The sequence below is a fragment of the Brassica napus genome, chromosome C4 (assembly GCF_020379485.1).
Source record: "Brassica napus cultivar Da-Ae chromosome C4, Da-Ae, whole genome shotgun sequence".
Lineage (NCBI taxonomy): Eukaryota > Viridiplantae > Streptophyta > Magnoliopsida > Brassicales > Brassicaceae > Brassica > Brassica napus.
In genome coordinates this window covers 19,126,385-19,138,677 of record NC_063447.1, presented here as the reverse complement: position 1 = coordinate 19,138,677, position 12,293 = coordinate 19,126,385, and the positions used below count along the sequence as shown (strand labels likewise).

General features: G+C 35.7%; 1 pseudogene; it reads right to left on the bottom strand.

Annotated features, from left to right (window-relative positions):
- Window positions 1–4,380: 4,380 nt before the first annotated feature.
- Window positions 4,381–6,496, bottom strand: LOC106394262 (annotated as a pseudogene).
- Between the last annotated feature and the right edge of the window lie 5,797 nt (window positions 6,497–12,293).

Here is a 12,293-nt window from a genome sequence, read left to right as displayed (position 1 = left end):
CTTCGTCTGTGGCATCATCGGTAAGATCTTCGTACTCGTGATTATGCGGATCAATGAGAAGGATGTCATTAATTTCTTGTTCAGGTTCCTCGACTTCTTTTATCTGTTCTTCTTACAATGGTGGTTCTTCTCCACTGATGATTCGTCCTCGACGTGTAACTTTGATCACTGCTAACCAATTTATACATGAATCTCTCATCCGAGGGTATGGAAGGAAGCTAACTTGGTCTGCTTGTGAAGCTAAGATGAAAGGCTCGAATTTGTTGTACCTTCGTCCACCGTTGGCATCAACTACACCGAATTTGTTAGACCGAACACCTCTGTTGACGACGGGGTCGAACCATTCACATTTGAAGAGGACGCATTTCAAATTCAGTATCCCTGGAAATTCGACTTCAATAATCTCCGTCAAGATCCCGTAGAAATATGTTTCCATTTTCACACATATTCCATAGTTACTGGTCGCCCGCTGTCTACCATATTCATATGTGTGAAAAGTATAGCCTCGTGTGAAATACATCTGTGATGTGGTGACCTTTACAAGTGGAGGTTGAATTACTTCGTGTAGCCACTTAGAATAATCTGCATCGTCGTCATAATCAACCTACAAAAATAAAGAGAATGTTAATGAAATACAGATCATGTATGAAAAAAGAGTTTGAGTTAATACATGATTCCACAATCACTTAATGAAGTGTTGATCTTTCATTTTGTCTACGTCACTTGTGGATATACCAGGAAATGTTTCTTCGACTTGAGAAACAAATAGGCTGTAAAATCACATTTTATATGAATGAATCTCTCGCAATTATATAATTAATTATACTTATATGTGTTTCGAAGTGTCCATATATGTTACCTTTCAAAATAACGCATCAATGGATCCTCGCAATTGAGTAGAATATAGGTGTGTGTACTATGAGCGTCTTGTTCACTCGACCACCAAAACTCTTTAGACTTCCCACCGAGTCACCCAATCTGGCTAAAGATGTCTGGAACACCAGCAACTGCATATGTTGGCGCAACACCACCATCATCATATCTTCTTGGAGCTCTTCTCCGGGTAAGTACTTTTGACGCAAAGTAGTACGATGTGAAGTGAGAAACTTCTTCCGTCAAACTTCCAGCAATTATAGAACCTTCAACTTTGGCGAGGTTCTTTGCTTTTTCCTTCAAATATTTCATGGCTCGCTCATACTGATACATCCATCTGTAATGTACAGGTCCACAAAGCAATGCCTCATATGGGAGGTGGACAGCTAGATGCTCCATGACGTCAAAAAATCCGGGAGGAAATATCTTCTCCAAGTTGCACAATAAGATGAGAATGTTCTCCTGAAGCTGTTCCACAACTTCTTCTTTAAGAGTGTGTGTGCTCAGATCCCTGAAAAATGCTTCAATGTCTTTTAAATTCCAAAAAAAATTAAACACATTGTTAGTCATATATTATTTTGCAAATTAAACCGTTATAAAATTATTGGGATATAATACACTACGTACCTGCAAGTGCTTCATGTACGTTTGTTGGAAGTAGCTCCGCAAATGCAAAGGGCAGTAGTCGTTGCATAAAGACATGACAATCATGACTCTTCATCCCGGAGAACTTTTGACCATTTTCAACACATCTAGAGAGATTTGAAACATACCCATCGGAGAACTTCACTTCTGATGCCACCCAGTTGAACAACACCGACTTTTTTTCTGAAGATAATCTGAATATCAGAACGGGACTTGTCCATTACTTTTAATATGTAACTCGCTTCTTGAGCAAATATCCGGCAAGTCCAACCTCGATTTTATGTTGTCTTTTATCTTCCTTGGGACATTCAATATTGTATTCATGATGTTCTCAAAGAAATTCTTCTCTATATGCATCACATCGAGGTTGTGGCGCAGAAGAAGATCCTTCCAATATGGCAACTCCCAAAATATACTCTTCTTGTGCCAGTTGTGATGAACACCGTAAGAATCAGGCATATTACGAGGGACATGCCAATTACCACCCCAACGAACTGTTTCGTTAGCTCCGTTGTAGTCGATTTGTGCTTCAATTTGTTCTCTAGTTAGATATGAAGGAGGAGTGTCTCTCACAACCCTTTTGTGCCTAAACAAATTCTTGTTTCTTCGGTAAGGATGGCCAATGGGAAGAAATCGACGGCGACAATCAAACCAACTTGTCTTCCTACCATTCTTCAGTTGAAACGCATATGTCGTTCCATTACAATATGGACAAGCTAATCTCCCATGTGTAGTCCATCCAGACAACATCCCATAGGCAAGAAAATCACTTATGGTCCACAAAAGCATTGCTCGCATCGTAAAATTCGTCTTCGTTGAACAGTCATACGTCCTCACCCCTGTTGACCACAAATCCTTCAACTCTTTTATCAGTGGTTGTAGAAAAACATCCCGGGACCTTTTTAGATGGTTCGGACCAGGTATTAATATGGTCAAGAATAGCAACTCCCGTTGCATGCACATCTCCGGTGGCAGGTTGTATGGTGTAAGAAAGACTGGCCACAATGAATATTGTCTCGCTGACATTCCGAACGGACTAAATCAATCTGTGCATAGTCCGAGATACACATTCTGGCTATTGCTAGCGAAATCCGGATGTACTTTGTTGAAATGTTTCCAGGCTCTTGCATCTGATGGATGAGTCATCTCACCATCCGTCTGAGTATGCTCGACATACCATCTCATCTTTCCAGCAGTCTGCTCTGATTGATACAATCTTTTCAATCTGTCTGTAATTGGTAGGTACCACATCCTTTGGTACGGTACCCTATTACGTCCCCGTCCTTGCGGCTTGAATCGTGGCTTCTTGCAGAATCGACATTCTTCTAGCTTCTCATCATCTCCCCAATAGATCTCGCAGTTGTCGATGCAAATATCTATCATCTCCGAAAGCAACCCAAGACTATAAACCAGTTTCTGAATCTCATAATAAGAATCAGCAGACACATTATCTTCCAGCAAATACTCTTTAAACAAGTCCGCCCATTCGTTCATGCAACTTTCAGGTAGATTGTGATCAGTTTTAATATTCATCATTCTAGCAGCTAATGACAATTTAGAGAGACCTTCTCTACAACCACTGTAAAGTCGTTGATTCGCCGCGTTTAACATTTCGTAAAACTTTTTTGCATCTATATTAGGTTCTTCATCTTCATCATGAGCTACGAATACATCATCTACCATATCATGAACCATATCATAATCTACCATCTCCCCCTGATGGTAACTATGTTCATTATGCAAATGATGATCAACCGGTTCTTTTTCCTGAAAATTGCTATTACTACTACTAGTTTCATTCTGATCATAATTAAAACCTTATCCATGTTGATACCAGATATAGTAATTTGGCGTGAAACCTCTATTTATTAAATGTTTCCAAACATTTTCACGGTTTGCCAGTTTCGAATTGTTGCATTTCCGACAAGGACAGAACATCTTACCACTTTCTTGGGCGAGCGGTGTTGAATCTGCTTGATGCATAAATGTCTCCAGGCCCGCAAGGTATTCTTTCGTCACTATCCTGTTAGCATCTCTATGCATATACATCCACTTTTGCAACTCGTAAATAGTCCCGGAGCCAGCCATTTTTTTTTCTTTCACGTTTTTTTTGTTGGTGTGTTTAAAATGATGTTTAAACATCCATATTTATAGGAAATTTCGAATCTGGTAGTTGTAATTTTCCTATGAATTTACGACGAAAATTAATTAGGTGGCAAAAAAAACGTGTAACACCTACAAAGTTGGTGGATTCAAAATTTCCTCGCTAAATACACGTAAATTATTTCCTCGTAAATAACACGCGAAGTTTACGTCGTATTTACGAGGAAATAGTATTTTCTTGTAAAAGACACGTCAAATTATATCGACTTTACGACGAAACGCTTTTGTCGTTACTTTACGAGGAAATAACGATGATATTGTTTTTCCACGTAAGTTTCTCGTAAAATCGACGTAAATTTACGAGGATTGTTTTTCCTCGTTAACTTTCCTCGTTAAACATGTGTTTTCTTGTAGTGAAAGGGATGAAAAACATTAAACTCCAGCCGTTACAGAAGAGTATCGCCGCCGTGAGAGAAAGATGAAAGGAAAAACATGGAGTAGTTGTGATTGATCGAGAAGGGGATGAGAAAACCCTAAAAAAAATGGGCCCAAACACAGACTGCGAAGCCCAAACAACCAGACCAACGCTTTACATAAAAAACACGGAAGATAGATTGTGGTTTTAATAGATGACACGTGTAGAGTTTTCAGATATGCAAAGCTGAGGTGGAGGCTTGAGAAATAAGAATAGTCTATTTTATTGTAATAGATTAGCATACTTAAATGAAATGGATATTATTCACATATACTTTTCAGCAATACTAACCAAAAAAATGTTTTATAACAATTTTCCAATTACAGAATAATTTTTTTTTAATTGTGAATCCAACACATGACAAAGAATTGTAACCTCAGGGCTATAGGCTATAACTATAAGTGTAACCATAACAATAACTTTCTTTAAAACAAACAAATATAAACCTATAATTAAGGGCATCCTCATTTTGACGCCCATATCAAGTCCTATCAACCCCGCTACAGCCAAACCCATCACGGCTCTCCACAAATTCAAAGTCTGCACAATCATTCAACATCGACATTACTAACAATTATCTTGTCACTTAAATATATTCTTAATCTCAGAAGAAAAGAGATTTATAGTGTCAAAAAAAAAGAAGAGATTTATTACTACACATGATAATGAACTAGAAAGAAACGAAACTCTCACTAGGTTACAACTTTTCTTGTTTTGTTACCAAAACCACTACTAACAAAAGAATTTAAACACAAAGGGTTTTTAAAAAGGTAAAAACCAGTTATAACTAATCTCCTTAGAAGTCAATTCTTTTCTCAAAAAAAAAAATCTCCTTAGAAGTTAAATAGTCATTATCACACTTTTTGCCAAAAAATACAATTTTAAAAGTAACAAAAATTACCAAAATTGTATTTTTGTTGAAGAAATTTTTTTTCTAATTCGAGAAAGCAAACCTTCCGCCAAGACGAAACCTATTTCACAAAACTCATAATGAAAGTAGATTTTTCTAGAGTGTTTGGTTTTTCAGAAAATCTTATGTAGATTATAAAACTTTAAAATAAAGAAAAAGAAACCGAAAAGTCAATGCAAAACTAGTTCTTTTGATTTCTAGAAAACTAAGTTCTTGAATCTTGATTGCATGATTGACCTTTAAAAACAAAAACCAATATACTAGTACCATTTAAGAACTACAACGATTCTTCAACGCTTCATTTTTTTTTCTTGAATTTGGAAGAAAAAGAAGTCAAGATTTGGAAACCGACGAATATTTTGTTTTTTTTTAAAAGAAGAAGATATACCTTGATTGTACTTGCGCTTGAACTGTATATAATATCAGGAAGATAACCCTGTAAACCGACATTATAAACCGGTTTACCATCCGGATAAAACAACCCATAATTCCTCTCAGAAGCCGGACCGGGTTTAAGATTCTCATTAAAAAGAGCAAAAACATAAACATCAATGGGAACAGACTGCTTGCCCGGAGTCCCTTTCCTCTGCTGAACCAACCTCAACAAGTTCCCGTTATAAAGCGCCGCGTTCTCCGGCGTCGCTCCGATCTCATTCTCATCTCCTTTGGAAGGCCATCCCGTCTCCGAGATCCTAACCTCAACATCAGTATGCCCCAACGTTTTAATGGCTGAATAAAGCGCATCGACTTGAGCGAACAACATGTTGTCGTAATGAAGATTAGTGTTCGGGTCAACTATCCCTTGGTTCGGCTGAAACAGAACATACTCCAAGGGAATCTCTTTAGGACTGTCCATGTAAGCGAAGAAAGGATACGCGTTGATCAAGAAAGAAGACTTGATCTGAGAGTGAAAATCAAGAAGAGGTTGGAGAAACTGTATAAACTCTTGTTTGAATGATCCGGACGACGGTGGATAAGATGTCTGAAGCATGTCTAGCGAATGAGCAGATGTTACCGTTACTTGTTTCTCTAAACCGAGATTAGTTAAAGCAGAGTAAACCGCTTTCATGGCCGGTAATAGACTCGAGATCAAGACGCGATCGTTGGTTTTGAAGATTTCGTTTCCGACGACGATCGAGGTGATTCGCGTTTTGGTGATGTGCGTTTGGAGTCGTTGCTGGATCCAGCTCTGAGCTTTGGTTGGATCCGTTGACATGTTTTGGAGGAACTCGTTGCCTAGACCGATCATGAAATCGACTTGTGAGTTTGAGAAGGAGGAGAGGACATTTGGGTCTGCGTCGTAGAGTTTTACTCTCGTGATGTTTAGTGAACGGAGGAGGACGGCGACTCGCGCCGGAGACGGGAGGTTGTTAGCGATTTGGCCGTAGTTGATTCCCACACCTTGGCCGTTACTTGTCGCTGAAAAAGAATCTGAGAGAGCGAGAAAAAGGAGAAGAACTTTGAAGAAGAAGAAGAGGATGCGTGTGGCCATGAATCACAATACTAAAAGCGAGCATATCCTGTATCCAGAGAATACATGTCATCAAAAATATTCGTCCAATCAGATTTTTTTTTGGCTTAAAGTTTACTCTGGGCTTTATGACCAATCAGATCATTTTTTTTGTGTTTAAAGTTTACTATTGTGTTTAGGTACGGGCTTTATACTATTAAAACATAAACAATACATTGATCTAACATTGTTCTCTTATTTAAGCCCATTCCTATAAATTTTTTTATTTTGTTTCGGGTGTATTTAAAAAAAAAAACCTAGCCGCCATCACAAGCGGACGCAGAGAAAAAAAAAAGTCATCTAGCACCACCCCCTCTTTTCTACGTCGTATCTTATCTTCCTCTCCTCTCCATCAAGCAGGAGTTGTAGCCCAATCCGTTGGAGATCCGCTGCTGTTGCAAATTTACGCCGTTAGACTCCGTGAAACCCTAATAAGAAGCAAAACAAAGGTTGTTACTTTTCAGACAAGGCAGATCCATTTCTCCGTTGTCTGATTATATATTTTTTTTTTCCACAAACACAAACGGACAATTCTCTATTAAAAAAGAAGCCTAGGGGATTTTCCAGAATGGCGTACGTGAAAGTTGAACAAAATATTAAGAAAGGAGCGGCAAAGACTAAGATGGTGTGGACACTTGGAGCAGCGTCTAGATCTGTTGAGATGATAGAGAAGCTTCTCGAAGCTGGTATAAACATAGCCCGATTCGATTTCTCTGAGGGGTCTCACGCACACCACCAAGAAACTATCAATAATCTCAGAACCGCCATACGGAACACTGGTATCCTCTGTGTCGTCATGCTCGACACAAAGGTCCATACTTTTGTCTCTCTCTTTGTTGTGTGTTTATAAAAAGTACTCCCCATCATGGCGAAGAAAGCCACTTACGCCTGAGACCCCAAAGCAAAGGCTATCATTATCACTGCCAAGGCTGCGGTAAATCTTGTGGCCAGGTGCAGGCCGAGCGTTCATGTTCTCTTGGTTGTTTCGATGTCGGAGTCCTTTAAATGGTCGTCTCATGTGGCCAGTCATGGCTTGGTGTTCCGTGGGATCCTTCCGCTGATGGGGGCGGATTCAAAAACGATTGGGAACATGATTAGTTTCGGTGTCCAAGTCGCAAAGAAAGAGGGAATCTGTAATGCTGGAGATTTAGTGGTGGCGCTCCGCGTCCTCAATCTCCTCCAGCCTCTGCATGTTCAGTACGCGCTTTTAGTTTAGTCTCCTCTATTTTAATAATTGATATTTCAGACGTGATGGAAACATGTCTGTCTTATCCATCGTGTATAATAAAGTCTAATTCCTATAAATTACATAAGTGTGCTATTATTAATTATTATTATCTATGTGGTTTACAGATCTTGAACAATGACTTGCAACTGATAAGTGAAATCAGAATCACTTGCATCAGCACCTTATACTAAGGGGGTTACTTGGCAAAGAATTCTAGAAGAATTATGAAATTTTGAGATTCCATTGTTTTTGCTTTATGAATTTTTAAAATTTATACTCATAGTACTCAACTTTGAGAATATCATCTATACCCATAAAATTTTTGAAATCAATGTAATAAAATATACTCACATATAAAAAAACTCAAATTGAAGAATGAAATAATAATATACAAAGCACAACTTTAACATAGTGCAAATCACAACTTAAAAAATAGAAAAAAATATTAAAAATTTAAAATAAAAATTGTAAAAATAGTTTTAAAAAGAACTTTCGAATTAAAAAAAATATTTCAAAAATAATAATTCAATTTTTTTTTACAAAAATTCAAATTTAAAACATATATTTCGAAATTATATAAAAAATATTTTTTTATTATTTATATATCTATAAAGTAAGATGTAGAAATTAAATTTTCGGTCATTTTATTTCTTGAGATCTTTTTGTGACAAAAACGTTTTTAAAAGTTGTTTAAGAATTGCCTTAATTCAAATGATTTTCTTTCCTTTTTTTCTACCACCATTAATCTCTACTATATAAAATTAATTATATTGAAAGATTTCTAGGCATGAAACATCACAAAAATATTCAGAACCAATTAAACTGCCATGTCACCAATCCAATCTCTCTTTCTTTTTCTTACGCTTCTTCTCCCTCTCCAACAACAAATCTTCGCCGGTTTATCGACACCTCTCTATCTTCCCTACTCTCCACAACCTCGCTATATAACAGTGTCTAGGTTCAATACATATAGAACTTTCACAACCCTAATCTCCATGGCCTCTGATCTCCATTAAGCCATTGTTCCTCTGGTGCAGCTAAACTTATGCAGCTTTATTTTTTGAGTTTTGGGGAAAGAAATTATGGCTTCAATTTTCTTCTTGCACTACTCATGGGCCACATGTGAGAGAACCACCAGCTACGCGGCCTCAAACTCGGTCTAAAGCAACGAAGCCTGGATCAACTTTCGAAGGGCTGATAGCCGAAAAGACTTTCCCACAGTATCAATCAGTGGTAAAACGTTTTGTTCGTGTATCTGTTGGATTTGGAGACGAAGATGGAGAATCAAACACAAAGACTGGTGGCGCTGGGATGGAGAGGTTCTCATACGTGTCTTAAAAAGAAGGATGGGCTGCTATTCCATATATATAGTATGCATCACTTTCTAAGCGTTTGAAATTATTGTAATTTAAGCGTCTTTCTCTACTTATCTTCTTTAGTGGTGATGATCTCTTCTTATTACAGATGATATTTCGGATAACAAGTCTGACTCGATTGATATTTAGTCACTAAGGTCCCTCCATTGTTCCTTTGTCTTTCATGGTATGCATTATTTCTCAATGAGATGAGGAGAAGAGGTTGGTCCCCTCAAGAAGATACACTTCTGTAGTTCTGTGTGAGTTAGACATTTTTTATACAAAAAGTTTATAGAGTCTGTATATCTTTTTGGTTGACTATATTTTTTTTTGTTTTTGGTTAAAGTTTTGGTTGATTATCATATGTTTAATTCACTAATTCACTTATCTTGGTTCTTTATCTTACGAGCCATTTTTGAATTGGCTTAAAAAGGCAGAGGTCTGTGTTACAAAAACAAAAGGCAGAGGAATAAGAAAAAATAGTATTTTGTTTGATGACCAGAATAAACACAGTAGTTAATAATATAGCTATTGAATATTTTTGAAAAACAAATCAAAGTTTTAAACTATAACAGTTTATTTATCGGTTTAAAAGGTTTAAGTATACTGGACAAATAAAACTATGTTATCAGTTGTTTATTTTTAAATCTGTTATATAAATGTTTTGGATCACCAAAATTCCAAACACATTTATGATAAAAAATTTTCATATCAAAATAGTTAGAAATTTAATAACTAACATCTGACGAAGATAAAAATAATAATAATTGAAAATTATTATTTTAGTTTTTGGAATATATAATTGTTTTGGATCACTAAAATTCAGACACATTTTTACGACAATACTTTTTCTCATAGCATAAGAGTAAGAAAATTAATCTTTGAGAGAGATAAACAAAAAAAACTGATGAATAAAAGTGTTTTGAATGCTACGTTTTATGTTGCTTCTGAGAATAAGGATTTTACTTCCGGGAGAGGGAGAAGAACAACATAATATATTCCAGTTGCACAGTCCTATGTTTCTGTTTTTAAGAGAGAAACACACAAAACTATCTTCACAAGATGTAAGCTACACTTTTTTATTAATCTTCTAAAACATTATCCAAGTGGCTGCATATAAAATGACTCAACATTTCATATACTTATTGAGAACCCGTCACGTACTTTCAATGTTTGCCATAAGTAATTATGCAATGTTTCCCTCTCAACAAAACTGAGTATAGCTCATTTCTTCTTAATTTGCACCACAAATCTTCCAATGATATATCAATCAGCCCCAAAGAAAGAAAGAAGTGCACTTTCTATTACGACGGTCTACTAGAACAAACAGACATACTTTCGGATGTATTACCTTCAACTTAAGAAAACAAACAAGATGCTCGATCGTTGGATGTAGTATTAAGCTCAATGGGTTCAAGATTTCTATAACATTATTTCATCTCATAATGAATATTACTTCTTAAAGTTACACTGCTAACATGCTTTCTTATTAATTTTGTTTTAATAATTCTCCAAATAAAACCATAAACCCTTCAGATTATGTATGATTTATTTCTTACTCTTTCCAATTAAATTTAAAATGCTTAACTGTAAACATTAATAAAGAAGATAACAAAATCAGATATATTCTAAACTCAAATTCTGTAGGTTTTTTCAAACAAAATTGTCAAACGATATCATATATTTATATTAAATCTTAAAAAAAAAATTATATAACCACAAAATCCGCGCGTAACGCAGACACGGATCTAGTTGATGTAAAGAGAAGGAACGTTTAAGCGCTCCCTCTTCCACGTGTATTTTTGATCTTTGAGTTGCCTTTTGGGGTGTATTAATAGTAATGCAAGACGGTGGTGTTGAGAAAGAGCAGCCAACTGTACTTTTTGGTGCTCGTTTTCCGCGTTCGTCAAAAAAGGTCGCGCCAGGAGTAGTATTGTTTGTAGTTTTTCATTTGATTATGTATTTTGAGACCCATATATTTTATATCTTCTTTTCTGATTATAGGTATGTGTATCTAAAGTGTGAAAAAAATGAAACAGACCAGTCATCTTTGTTTCAGAATTATTATACATTGAAAAATATAGTTGAGTTAGAGATGGTATAAAAAAGACTAGAACGAAAACTGAATACAAAAACGATTTCTTCATCTATACATGAAAAATTATATTTTTCAAAAAAATCTAGAAACCTTATTATCAATATATCATACTCTTCCTAAATATAAGACGTTTTAGACAAAACTAGGTTATTAAGAAAATCTATTTTTATCTAAAATGTATTATTAAAACTACAAATTAAAAACAACTGAACCAGTTATAATTATAAAATATAACTATTAAATTTGTTTGGTTACATAGATTTTGATAAAGTTAAAGTTACTTCGAAATATGAGAACATCTTACATATTGGAACATAAAAAATTTTCTAAACCTCTTATATTTAGGAATAGAGAGAGTATAATGTTTTGAAATCCTGAAGTTAGGTTTTAATAGTTTGGGATCAAAGACAAATAGTCAAATACTAGTTTCATGGTGTATTACGAATCCACCTAGCTTCTTCCAAGCTGTTCTACCTTCAATTTTTTGAATATTTTAGTGTCTACTTATATTGCTATACAGTGAAATGTCACTTGTAACTAAATTGTAATGATGTTTTCATTGGGTCAATTTACGTCAAAATATGACTTATATTTTGGAAGAAACTGATACGGGATACTAAATCAGGTGTGTTTTTCGACGTTGGTTTTTATTTTATTTTTATTTTTGTCTTCATATATTACCAAAAGAATCCCGTTTGGCATCGATGTTTAAATATATCAGTTACTGCAGTCATTAATATCCATGTGGCTTATTTATAATCCCAAGTCATACATCCCAAATTTTAAAATATCAGGAGCTTTGAACCGACATGACTAATTAGGTTTCACGTGTGCGATGACAGTTAATATGTGAACAACGATGTAACTTGGGATTATTGCGAATGGTCAATGTAAAACTCCTCCCACTGGTCATCAAAGTCAAATTACTCCATAACCACTGGCGGCTTCCCCATAACCACTGGCGGCTTCGATAAAAATGCATCTTTCAACGATTTACACTACAGACTTACCAATTACTCCCAACGAAAATGTCACTTTTGACATGTTTTACTAGGGGCGAGCACACGATGGATATCTGAATTTTTAAAAGTATTCA